The sequence below is a fragment of the Calonectris borealis genome, chromosome Z, assembly GCF_964195595.1.
Source record: "Calonectris borealis chromosome Z, bCalBor7.hap1.2, whole genome shotgun sequence".
Lineage (NCBI taxonomy): Eukaryota > Metazoa > Chordata > Aves > Procellariiformes > Procellariidae > Calonectris > Calonectris borealis.
Window position 1 is genome coordinate 12,252,034 of NC_134352.1, and position 13,015 is coordinate 12,265,048.

A 13,015-nucleotide genomic window follows, 5' to 3' on the forward strand; every position below is an offset into this window, starting at 1 on the left:
TAAGAAACAACAGGCAACTAAAGAAAAGCCACAGGGAAGATGACTCCAACTACCACTTCTGACCAATTCTACTTCTGAAAAAATATATAAGAACAGTATTGAAAAATATTATCAGCAGGGTAAGAAGGAGGGACGCTACTGATAGAGAAGTTAAATTTATATTACTTTTCCATTTCCATAGCTGAATCTCCTTCTCTCAACCCTTATACACTAAAGTGACTAAGGCATTTGTCTACAAATATTTATTTGAATTTCCCAGAAATTAACTCTGTTCATATATTCTGTAAAACAAATCCTACTAATTTCATTTCTGTCATTAAGATTTGACTTATAGAAGAACATCAGTACTCCAGCAATCATGCAAGGGCAGTTTCATTCCACAAAAATACGTAAGTTTATTCAGTTAAACTCACTCGGAGGAGTCTGAAAGCAAATGCAGCCAGCACAGACCTACAGAAAGGCTGCTGGATACATCACAGTGAATATTCCAGGACACCTTGAACAGCCCTTCCTATCTCTGTGTAGACTGTTTTACAACGCATTTGAATGTTTAAGTTTTCCCTATTCAAGAAACTGCACATACATGCTTTACATTATGCTCTAGCAATTCAGTAACTGTCCAGCCTATAACCTTTTCTACATCTACTCTACACTCAGCTGAAGACCAGAGAAAGTGTCTGGAGTCCTTAAGACCACCCTACAGTGTCCTCAGCACTTTAGTATTTTCTAGCTTCTGAGTCATTTGGTCAGCCATTGCAGGTTTACTGGGATATACCTGATTTTTGCTAAACACAGCAAACCAAGATACTCATTCTTGCAACGCCTTACAGCCTCATCTAGCCTAAGCATCTTTTGCGCAGTTTCTCATCAGCAGCAGCACCATCTGAGTCACCAGCGATGTCAGGACCGTATGAGGGAATGGAGAATCAGCACCACAAGTGTTTTTTGAAGTGAAGCCTAGAACTGCCTAGAATGATTCTCATTCTGATCCCAGGCTAGTGCACTCGCAATAATGAAGCATTGCTAAGACATTTGAACACCTAACACTCATCCCAACTTTCTATTAGGGAACAATAGCTTTTTCCAAACCCGCATTCTGTCCAGGCTTACTATGACTATCAAAACAAATGAAAACCCCTGTTGCTTAAGTACTAGAGTACCACGAGGAACAGCGGCTCGAACAGAATAGAAAACAGTGTGACACTAGTTTAAGCTCCATCTGGAAAGCTTTAGCTTGTTCGCAATTTGCATTTTTCAAATGTATGCAAGTAAGACCTTCCTATTACAATTTTTGTCATTATATAATTACTATTCCTAGAACTCCAGATATTTTGCCAGCAAAGTCAGATTTAGATTGTGAGCTATTTCAAAAACTTGATGTGGGTTTAGAATTTTTAAGTAAGTTTCTGAGAAAGCATACTTTTCTTAAGATTTCTGCCATAAGCTGTTTGTAACTATTTCACTTCATTTTAAAACTGAGAAACTGCACTCCCTACAGAAACACTGACTACTAAAGCCAAGTGTTTCACTGAGGTCATCTTTCCAAGGTGTATTTTCTGCTGAGCTGTATGCCAAAAAGTCTACGCGAAACAGCAAGCACTTCCAAATACCAGGAAGACCAACAATTAGCTGTTCTCTAAGCACAGCTTCTGTCACATTTAGCATGATATTTAGTTGCTCAGTGGCAAAGTACTAGATGCTAGGAATCAACAGCAATGCCTACTGGGCAAAAGCAGCTTGCTCAATACTGGCAGTTTCTCCGAACCTCAGTGGGAATCAATCAAGGAGCCTGCCTCTTTGTGTTATTTTGCCACCAGAAACTCAAGATGACTTTTTAAATTTCAACAACAAGGATTAGGCAACAAAACATCTTGATCTGGCCCACCGGTTGTAGTAGCTGAAAGCTATGAATTCTAACTCTGTTATACCAGCTTCTCCAGAACTAATCCTTCTGAGTAAGTGAAATTAAGTAGATTTACACAGGCAACAGACCAAAAAACATGTAGTAGCTTCCTTCAGAATTAGAACTACAGATGTCAAAACCCAAAGCACCATCAGCTAATCCTGCTGGACAGTATTGCGATTTTTCAATTGATTTGGGCACTGTCAGGAAAAGAAGCTCTGTGCACAAAGGCAACGTTCTCTCACTTTTAAAGTCTTAGCAACAGCTGGTAACATTCACCACCCTTTGTAGATATTAGCATCTATTAGAAAAGCATTACAGCAAAAGCAAAGATGGCTTTAAAGCAAGACTGAAATGTATATTCATCACAAATTGAGTTTATCAATTAGGTAACAATTTTATTGTTTTATTGCTATGAAGAACATCAGTGGCAACAAATATAATCAAAAGCCACCACGTTGTGAAACAGCAAGAGCTTTAGCTATAAAAGTAGTATTTGAACATCACTGTTACTAGGAAGGAGCTTGTGCTTGCATCCTTGTACTATTTTTACCTGCAAAGTCCACCTCTGCAATGGCATTGACTTATTTTAAGAAACACAGAAAAGCTGAAGTATTCCTTGGGCTTTTAGAACACTAGATCACACGTCATCTATTTCCTACTTAGTCCCCAAATAAAGCAAGCTTAGCTTTGTCTCCCCAAAAATCTAGCTTAGCATTACAGGGGCTTTAAGACAATTCAGGCTGGGGCTTCACTGTAGTTTGAATATTGCCATCCAGAAACCTGGGAAATAACCTGAAAGCCTTTTCCTCCTTTTTTTTTTTTTTTAAAGCAGATACCCCAGATCTAGCAGCTGTTTAGAACAGTTTCAACTCACTACACCTGGATCACCCAGCTCAGTCTGAAGTATGGTAGTTCACAATTTTTGAAGAGGCTATAAATAAATCAATGACAACAAAAACCACCCCGATAAAAGGATTTTCTTTCTCACTGAAAAACAGCGTTTAAAATGAATCCAGGGAGAAGAATGAAAATTGATGTTCACATGAGTATGGGAAAAGTCACAATAAATTTACATGCAGAAATATTATACTAGTATGATTAGGCCAATAATAGGAAGAAATTTATGCAAATATGAACATATCAAAGAGGTATCCGTCGCAAAGACTACAGCAATTAAAAATCTCTACTGCATACAGAAAGGATCAAGAACTCCACCAGAATAAAAACATACAAAATTAAGACAGCTATGGCTGAGCGGAAATATCAGTTCAGGTACAGCCATACGACATTTGAATGGGGTGTTAAAGATGTGCTTTGTCAGATTTTAGTAAGTGTGATAAAATTCCTTAGCAGTTTCAAGGTCATTTGTACATGTCTATAGTTGCAAATGCCCTCAATATATCACAGCAAAAACTTCAAATATCTACATTTCTCTCTGATTAAGTAATATCCACTTTTAAATAGTATGTAGAATTACCAATTCTGTATTTGCAAACAACATGATTTATGCATAATAGCTATAAAACAGATTCAAACTCCACTCTCAAAACTATCACCACCAATACAACGTTTCCAAAAGGCCAGGGAAGAGAGGGAGGATGAAAACTGAATGTAATTTCAGGATTCAGAATCCATAAATTAAAAGGAAAAATGCAAAACTGAAGCTCTAGCTAATACCCTGGTGTCTGTTTCCTCAACAGAACAGGTTCCCCCTCACTGGAATATTTTCCGGACTCCCTCCGTTTAATTTAACATTGGCCACCAAGGCAGAGATAAATAACAAAATCAAATGGCATGGAGTTTTTTAGCACAAAAAAACAGGAACCTTTTACCTTTCGAGAAAATACAAACACATATGTTGTGAAATACTCAATTAATCGGCATTTATCAAATTTCACTGGTAGGAAAACCAGACACTGAAGTCCTATGTAGCTACTAAACCGTATGACCAAAGTTGTCTTCAAAACTCCATAAATATAGCAACATATTTTAGTCTTACAGACTTCAATTAAATCAACTACAGTAAGACTACTTTATTTAGTTTTTGTTGGGTATTGTCTTGCGGTTTGTCGGGTTTTTTTTCCTTTTTAAAATAAAGATCATTTTTACTATTCCAACAAATCATACCTGTATTTAAAGGGATGTACGCAGGGGATTACAGAGGCGAGAGGGATACTGCGCTGCCTCGCCGCTCGGACTCGCTACCTCACCCCCAGCGCTGTGCAGACGAAACAAAGCCACCTCACCCCCATGCGCTCCACGCAAGAACGAGGAGACCTCACCTTCCCGCGGCTGGTCGCACGGAGAAGGCGGGCAATACACACAACCTAGGAAAAGCCCCTGCAACCATCAGAGGTGACCGGGCGATCCCTCAGTCCGACGCCAAGCCGGCGTGAGGCCCTGCCTCGTAAGCATGAAGCAACCCCCGAAACAACGCAGAACAGATGACAAACCAGCCGTGCACCCAGCCGAGCCCCCACCCCCTGGGCTCCCTTCTCCAGCGCGGCGAGCCCCGGCCCCGGCAGCGCCGACTGGCATGGCGGGACCTCCCCGGGCAGCCGCCGCAGACGGGTCGGGACCGCGTGTTCGGCCCGGTGCTACCGCGCCTCCCTCCACCGCAGCGAGTGCTGCCCCCGGCCACGGAGCCCCGCAGCCCCGCCGACCCTACCCGCGGGCGCTGCTCCGCCGCCGGGTCCCCGCACGCTGGGCGCAGCCTGCAGCCGCCCCGGGAGGCGCAGCACCCCTCCGCAGCAAGCGACGGCCCCCGCGCCGCTTCACCCGTGCCCAAGCGCTGCCCCGGGGCTGAGGCGGCGGCAGCTCCCCCGCCAGACAGGACGGCGCGGGCAGGAGGCGGCAGATGCACCATTGTAGACATAAGCAATCCGGTTAGCGCAAGGTCAGACCTAAACAAGAGGGAAAGAGAGGTGCAGCTTGCGGGAAGAATGGGAGCCACGCTCGAGTGGTAGGGCCACGCTAAGGGAATAGGTGGGGGAGAAAGTCATTCAGAGGGACGTTGCAGACAAAACAAAGGGTTTATTGAGCAATGTTTTGTCAGGAGAACAGGTGCTAAACTCGCCCAATTAGCGCCACATGAGAAATGGGGGAGGGGGCAGGAGAGACATTCAGAAAATCCTAAAGGGTAAAACAAAAAGCGATGAAGCCCATCTAGCACCAGAAAGGGGGAAGGGGAAGAGAGAGAAGCCGTTCGGAGGAAAAAAAAAAAAAAAACAGCCAGCAACTCTTGATGTAACGCCGCAAACACCTCGGAGTTTGCAGCTGGGAGTGCAACAAGCCGACACCAGCGGAGAGCCGCCGGTCACCTGCAACAACCGGGGAGGGGGAAGGTCTTCGCACACGCCGGTTCTCACCCCTTTTCAGGGGGGCCCTGGTCAGGCACCGGCAGCCCCTAACTCAGCCTCCCCCCGCCCAGGCCGCCCCTCCTCCCTTACTCCCCGCGCGGGCTGCAGCCCCGCTCCGGGTCCGCTTCTCCTCCACGCGTGCCCCGTGGAGGACCTTTGCCGGGACCGCACCGACGGCTCCCCCGCAACCCCCCCCGCGCCCTTCCCAGCTCCCTCGACCCACCCTCCTTTTATTAACCCAGGACCCCCGCTGCCTCCGCCCGCTGCCCCGGGGGAGCGGGGGGCGCCGGCGGCAGGTCCCGCGGAGTGTGGCCGCTGCCGCTGCCGCCGCCCGGGGTAGGGAGCAGAGGGGGGGGGCCCGCTGCCCCGAGGGGGCTGCGCGGCGCCCCGCGGCCGCCTCACCCGCTGTCTCTGGTCGTGCCGGTGCCACCGCCACCCCCTCGAGCCAGAGCCACCCCGCCGGAAGGAGGGGGCAATGGGGCGGTGGCGGGCTGATAAAGGCCCCCGCCCCCGCGGCCGCCGCCTGAGTGACGCCGCCGGCGGCCACTCAAGAAGCCCCTCGCCCGCGGGGCCGCGCCCCCGGGCCCAGCCGGAACCCCGCGGCGGCCGCCCCGCTCCCCGCCGCAGCGGTGAGGCCGGACGGGCCCCGCCCCGCGGCCGCCGCCGAGCACCTGCGGGCGGCTGGGAGGCCGGCTGGGGCGGGGAGGGGGGGGGAGCGCGGCAGCGGGCGGCACCGAGCAGGATGGGGCGGGGGCGGGCGCTTGCCTTTCCCGTTCCCGTCGGTGTTCAGGCGTCGCCTCCCTGGCGGGGGCAGGGGCGGCGTCGCGGGCAGGGCCCCCGCAGTGCTGGCTCATCTCCCCGGCTTGCCGCCTTTCCCTGCAAAGCGCCCAGCCCTGGAGGTCCTGTGCTGCCTCCTCTCCGAAACCGGACCGGCGGGCCGGACGAACCCCCGAGCCGCCCGTCCGACGAGGCGCAGCGGTAGCAAGCGCTCTGCGGACCCCTCCGGGCAGCCGTGCTGGCTCGGAGCCCCCGCGGCGGGCACTAGCCGCTGCGACAGCACCGTCCCGTTTCCCGGGGACGCCCCCGCCCTCCTTCCCCGAGAAAGAGCGGCTCTGCTCCTTCGGGCCCGCCGCTGCTCGTCCCGCGGGGAGCGCCTCTATGGGGTGTCACCGCGTGGGGGGGGTCCCATCCCCGGGCGGCCGCACGGCTTGGTGCGCCCTCCGCCCTCCTGGCGCTGCAACACGCAAGGACTAGTCAAAATAAACAGTCTCAACGCCGGCATCACCACCGGTCCTTGGAAACGAGTTGACGGAACACGTCCAACTACCAATTTGTTCCGCTTGTATAGCTCCCACATTGATTATTTTCTTATGTGAAATAGGTGGGTAGGAAGCAACGTGCTGGGCATAAATTAAACAACAATGGCAGTGCCCGAGGCCGGTCCTTGCCGGGAGCACACGCTGCAGCGCCAGCGTTTAGCACGGCCGCCGCCTCCTTCTCCTCCTCTTCCTCCTCCTCCTCCTCCTGCTGTCCGGACCCTCCCATCGCCGCGGGGACGGAGGGCAAGAGGACGGGAGACGCTCCCGAGGACGGGACGGCCCGTCCGTCCCCTTGCCTGGAGCCCCGCTCGGATCCTCGCCGCGGTCGCCGGCTGCAAACTTCCCCCGAGCGCACCCGGGACCGCTCGCCGCGTCCCCCGCCGCCCCGGTAGGACCACGGACAGAGATCAGGGCCGCCGCGCAAGCACCGCGCACGCCGCCCCGCCTACGCCGCCCGTGCATCGCCGCGCAGCACCGCGCAGCGCCCCGACGCCCCGAACAAAGGGACGCGCCTCCTCCCGCAGCGGGTTAATCATCCCCACGAAAAGACACGGCCCCCCCGCGACGGTCATCAACTTCTCCCAGGGAGAGCTCACCGGCTCTCCTCACCCCGCCGCCCGCTCTCCGCACCCGCTGACGGTACGCGCTGCGCGCTCTTGCTCCGGCCGGCCACGTCTTTGTGCGCCGTGACTCGCCACCTCCTCCCAGCCCCACAGGAAAGCCACGAAAGGCCGTGCGGCTAATGCAATTAGGCGCGGGGGGTCTTATCCCGGCTAATCTGCAAAGGCAGGTTTATCTCCTCAAAGCGATACGCCGCCCTCCGCCCGCGGGTGCGGGTTCGTCCCCTCGGACACTCCCCGCAAGGAGACGTGGAGCGGATCGGGGCGGGCGCGGCGGCGTGGGGAACTTTGCAGCTGGGCCAGGACAGGTAGGGATGCGCACGCCTTCCTGCGTGGGCGCGGCGTGGTCCACCGGCTTCGGCGGCTGCCTTCCCCACGCTGCAAACACTTCCAGCAACTCTGCTCGGCGGGCACGCTGCGATATGCACGAACTGCCTCAGTCAATGCCGCCGGCACGAATGGTGTTAATGCGGAGCAAACATAGGTAATCAACGTAATTCTACACGGCATGCACCTCAGGCGTTCGCGTGGACCCCACCGCACACGTACAATGACGGAAAGAATCAAGCCACAACTTACCTTCCTCTCCTCGGCTTAAAAAAAAAAGTAACGGTGCAGTTCTCCCAATAAAGAGGAGTAAGAGGCAGATGGATAGTTCTCTCAAGACAACACACAAGAGCTAAATTGGGGACAGTTCTAAAAGGAAGCAAAAAAAAAAAAAAACCCAAAAGCAAAAACAAAACAAAAAATCCTCTCCCCCCCCTCCCCCAACAGTCCAACACTGGGGAAAAAAAAAAATCAAAAGGAAAAAAAAAGGAAAATTAAAAAATAAAAAAGGGAGAACTCAAAAAGAGAGAGAGTGACAAGACTACCCTCCTTTCGCAACCCAGTCGAACAAAAAGAGGGGAGGGAGGGAGAAATAAAGGAACAAAGAGAAGAGGGATGGAAGGGCGATTTAAAAGACGGTCTCTCTCTCTCTCGCTCCCTCCCTGCCTGCCGGTCCCTTCCTAGCGGCTCGCCGCCGGAGTCAGCTGCTGCATCGCGGAGCGCGCGCGGGGCCGCGGGGGGAGGACGCCGTGCGGTGCGGTGCGGTGCGGAGCCGCGCCGTGCCGTGCCGTGCCTTGCAGGGAGGCGGACCGCTCCGCAGATTTATAGCAGCCCCGCCGCCCGGCTCCCTGCCTGCCGCCGCGCCGCGCCGCGCCGCGCCGGGGTGCGTGCGTCTGCGTGCCGCGCCCGGCGGCGCGGCCGTGGGGTGCGCGCGGGGGGCGTGTGTCCGCGGGCGGCTGCGCCCCCACCCCCCACCCCCGCCCGGCGGCCGCCCCGCGCCTACCCCGGCGCCACGCGCGGCAGCGTCTCCGCACCCCGGCGCAACGCAATCCGCTGGCGGCGCCGCGCGCCCCCATTGGCCCGGCCACCGCCCACTCTCCCCGCCCCCGGCGAGGCGACGGCCGCCCATTGGCCGCGGGCGCCGCCACTCTGGCAGGCCCCATGGCGCCGCGTTTCAGGCTGCGTTGCGGCGCGCGGGGCCGCCTCCGCGGGCGCGGGCGGGCCTGGCGGGGGTCTGCGGGCGGGCCCGGCCATGGCCACGCGTGTCTCCTCGGCACAGCGCGGCGGCCCCGCGCCTGCCTCCCCACGCCGCGCCGCAGGGCGGCGGGGCACTGCTCCGGCAGCGCGGACAGCTGCCGGGGGAAGCGGCGGCTGGTGTCTCCTCGGCCAGCCACGTGGGAGCGGGGCGGTGCGTCACGGCACGGCCCGGGGCGGCGTTCGGTGCACCATTCCTTCGCGTGAAGAGCCGCCGGGAAAGCAGCCTTCTCTTTTTTTCCTCTTTTCTTTTTTTTTTTTTTTTTTCCCTTTTTTTCTTTGTCTTTTTTTTTTTTTTCTTTTCTTTTTTTTTTTTTTTGCCCGCTTCACGCAGTTCTGGCCATACGTGTGTTGGCACCGCGCATGTAAAGTTTGTATTGCTGCCTGGGGATGGCTTTTGCGATTTGCCCTTCTGAGAGTGGCCGTATTAATGAGTGATATTTCTCGTAACAAACATTCTGGGGGGAAAGAAGGAAGGGAAAGAGGGGCGGGAGGGATGGAGGGAGGGAGAAAGGGAAGGAGGGAAGGAAGGAAGGAAGGAAAAGAAAAAGGAAGGAGGGAAGGGAAGGAGGGAGAGAGGAAGAAAGGAAGGAAGGAAGGAGGAAAAAAAGAGCTTTTAATCATTATCCAGTCGATTCCTATGCCTTGCCCAGATGAGAATGTTCGCAGAGAAAAAGGTGGTGGTGTACGGAAGAAAAAAATTCTGCATGGTATTCAGAAACATTCCTTTTATTCCTTATACTGCTTGACCTTCATTGCACTTGATCGTAATTTCTTTCTAGAATCCGAAGTGCTTCCTAGGCATGACTTTTCTTTTGTGTCTTTTCTGACACAGAACACACAAGTGTATATAATGTATTTCCAATAGCAAAGCACTTACACCCTCCAGAAAGGAAATGCTTATTTAGAATATTCTGGTATTTGCATGTAGCAAGGCACAAAAATAAAGAGGCATGTGATTTCAAATAGAGACATAAAATAGCGTTTCTTGAGAGTGTCCTTGAGTGTTTATAAATGATTAATACAATGAAGGAGAAAACATGCTTGTTTATGTATCGTCTGTTTCCTATAATCTCCCTGTCCTACCACTGTGACAATAACTGAGTGTTTTACAGGGCCTGATTTTATATTTTATGTAATTAGTTATATGCCGAATGTGTTTGATGTTTTTCTAGAACACACGGTCTTTAGCTGATTATTTACAATCTATCACCAACGTTTTGAATCAGCAGCACTCCGAAAAAGGGAGTAACTCTCTGGTGGAACAAGTGCCAAGCTGGTGGCTCTAAGGACTGAATAAAGGACGGGGTGGGGGTGGCTACTCCCTCAAAACTGCTTATACAAAAATCCTACATGAAGTGATGTCTATTCACACACAGTTTGTGGAATTGCATGTGTAAAATGTGCTCTCAGCCGTATCTGTTAGTATTAGAGAAATATATAGAGTATTAGAATCTGTTAGTATTAGAGAATCTGTTAGTATTAGAGATTAGTATCTGTTAGTATTAGCACCAGTATTACACTGGTGCTCAGCTTATGTCTGATGCTCAGTCTTGTCTAATTATGGCAACTTTCACCCTTTGATACAGCAAAACTGCTTTTGAAAGTCTCCTAATGATACCACAATTAACAATGAACTTGCTCGTGTTCTTTATGCTGTGGGTGCATACATCAACAAGTTTCGTACACATCTTTTGAAAAAAAAAAGTGACTGTTCTAGGCTGAGTTTTGAAACATGGGTTAGAGTACAGACCATGTACAAAACCTATGCACTATGTTGTCGTCTTTGGAATTACTAGATTTAGTTGCTCATTACTTTCTCACCTCATCCAGCTGAATGTGTTTAAGCAAACAACAGTGTTCTTTAGCAGAACATCACCAATGCATGAGAAGAGAAAAAGAAAAAGAAAGGAAGAAAGGAAGAAAATAAATAAGCTGTCTAAAATTCCTAAGTAATTCAATGCATTGACCCCCTCCCCCCAAAAAAAATCGTATGAATACACAGCTGTTCCTAGAACTAAGGAAATTTGGCTTAAAGGGGAAGCCAAAATGTATGATGTTAGAAACCAGAAGTGTGTCTTTCTCAACTTTCAGGAAATTAAAGTACTCTGCTCGCAGCAGCTTCCCTGTCAGGTCTGATACTGAGGATTCCGATTTCATCTCCCCACCTGCTCCCTCCCAAAAGGAACAATCCTTCAGCTGTAATAAGTGACCAGGTTTTAGCGACAAAACCCAAATTTTATGCATTTTCTTTCGAGGCTTAATATCTCTACCAATAACACACTCACGTCTGTCATGTTTGTTGATACATGGTGCTAAAGTGTAATTAGGCAGAAAATAGCTGTTAAAGTGAATTGTCTTGTCACCAGCCCTTCTCGTCTCTGGTGTGTTTCCAGAGGCCCTTGGTGCCGGCAACGGCAGAAGAAGGAAAGCTAAATTCTCCCCTCTCCCAGGAAAAACACGTTTTTCTGCAAAGTTCCCCTTCGCTTGGGTAATATGCCTGGAAAGAAGTCTTTACGATTAGTGGTAGCTGGCTGTCCGGACATAGCCGTAAGCTAAAACGTGTATGGCTTATTAAAGACTCTTTGGACATGGGAAAGCTGCAGGAGGAGGAAAGTGGACTGCTTGTTTAGACATGCTGAACTCTCCGACCGGGACCGGGAGGTCAAGGGACGGCAGCGAAAGCGGCAACTGCAACGCGCTGGCGGAAAGAGGTTTAACAACCAGCATAAAGCGAGGGACGGGGGGGAAAGAAGGAAAAAGAAGAAACCAAGGAAAGCACCGCTTCGCCGCAGGCTGCAGGCGGCGGCTCCCCGCGGGAGGGGATGGGCCGGCAGCGACCGGCCGCATCAGCACCACGGACAGCGGCGCGGCCCGACGGCGCGGCCCGGCCCGGCCCGGCCCGCGGCTGCCGGCGGGCGCTGCGGCGGAGGCGGGGGCTCGCTGCCGGGGGCCGGCTGGCTTGCGGGCGCTGCAGCACCGAGGGCACCGCGCCAAATGGGGCTCCCCCCCTTTCCCCCCCCCGGAAAAAGGTATGTGAGGTGTCCGTGGGCTTAGCTCTCCCGAGGGCACTCCACACAAGCGGTTCCTGCCCGGCCGAGTTCGTGTGTGAAACTGTACGCTCACACGGGTACGTCTGTGTGTGTGTCTGTGTCTGCACCCACGGGTCGTTTTTACAGTGCAAGCTTATGTTTGTTCCCGTTACTTTGACAAATAAACGATAATAGACATGAAGGCTTCAGATCAAGTCTTCAGACAGACACTTGCTGGTGCAAAACATACTTGCATGGACTCTGCACATCGGTGTAGGTGCATGGTGGTTTTACCTCCTTCTTCTCTAAGCCTCTCTGTGGTCATAAGATATAGATATTGTATAAAACTACAGTAGTATGAACACTGCAACTGAGGCTGCTATATTCTCTATTCTATTATTCAATGTCTGAATATTAATAGAAACTATTTTTCAAAAAGAGGTTAGCATTTGGATGGGGAGAGAGGAAAGGGGAATGTTTCACTGTTTTCGACTGAGACTAAAAAGGTATCTTAAAACTCAGTTCCACACAAGGTAACCACAACTGCTCAGATTTTCTACAAACTGTGGAACCTTAACCCAGATAAATATAGTACCTGAAAGAAGCTGTCCATTTATTCAAATTATTGTATCTTTGCTTGTTTCCTACTGTGACCAGGCAAAGGCAGATCTCTGCTGCACCACAGCTTAGATAGCTTCTTTTATAGTGGATTTGTATTTCCAGTGGTGTGTAATGCACGTTTAATTGTAAAATAATAGGACTGTGTCACCTGCCAGTCAATCACTGCCATCAACCTCTTTTGTGCTTGGATCAAACGCTTGCACAACAGAGAAAGTGACAGCATCAGGGCACAGTGACAAAGCTGTAGTTTGCACTGAAAGAAGACTGAGGCCCAGAGAGACACTGCAGCTACAGAAACAGCTGTCTTATCAGCACATTGCAGAGATGGTGATGGCTCAAGAGGTCCTCAACAGATAATGACTTGAATAGGTTTGCAATGCGCCAAACTTCACGCTCGATAAGACCAGCCCAGCGTAGAGAGCAGCAGAGATCCAGCTCTATTCTATTTTATCTTTGCTGTAAATTAAGAAATTGAAATTCAGGTGGCACAGCCAGCATGTTGCTGATAATCCAGTGAAGTAAACTGTCGTTAGGATGTTTTCAGCAAAGAGAAATAGGTTTCTCTTACTTGATGCAG

At 51.4% G+C, this 13,015-nt stretch overlaps 1 protein-coding gene across 1 annotated transcript in view; it reads right to left on the reverse strand.

The window, feature by feature from the left end:
• The window catches only part of ELAVL2 (ELAV like RNA binding protein 2), a 102,267-nt gene extending 93,960 nt beyond the window's left edge, over positions 1 to 8,307 (reverse strand). Inside the window, exon 1 of the mRNA XM_075136493.1 lies at positions 7,784 to 8,307. The gene's annotated coding sequence lies outside the window, so the exon portion shown is untranslated. The remainder of the gene's footprint in view (positions 1 to 7,783) is intronic.
• Between the last annotated feature and the right edge of the window lie 4,708 nt (positions 8,308 to 13,015).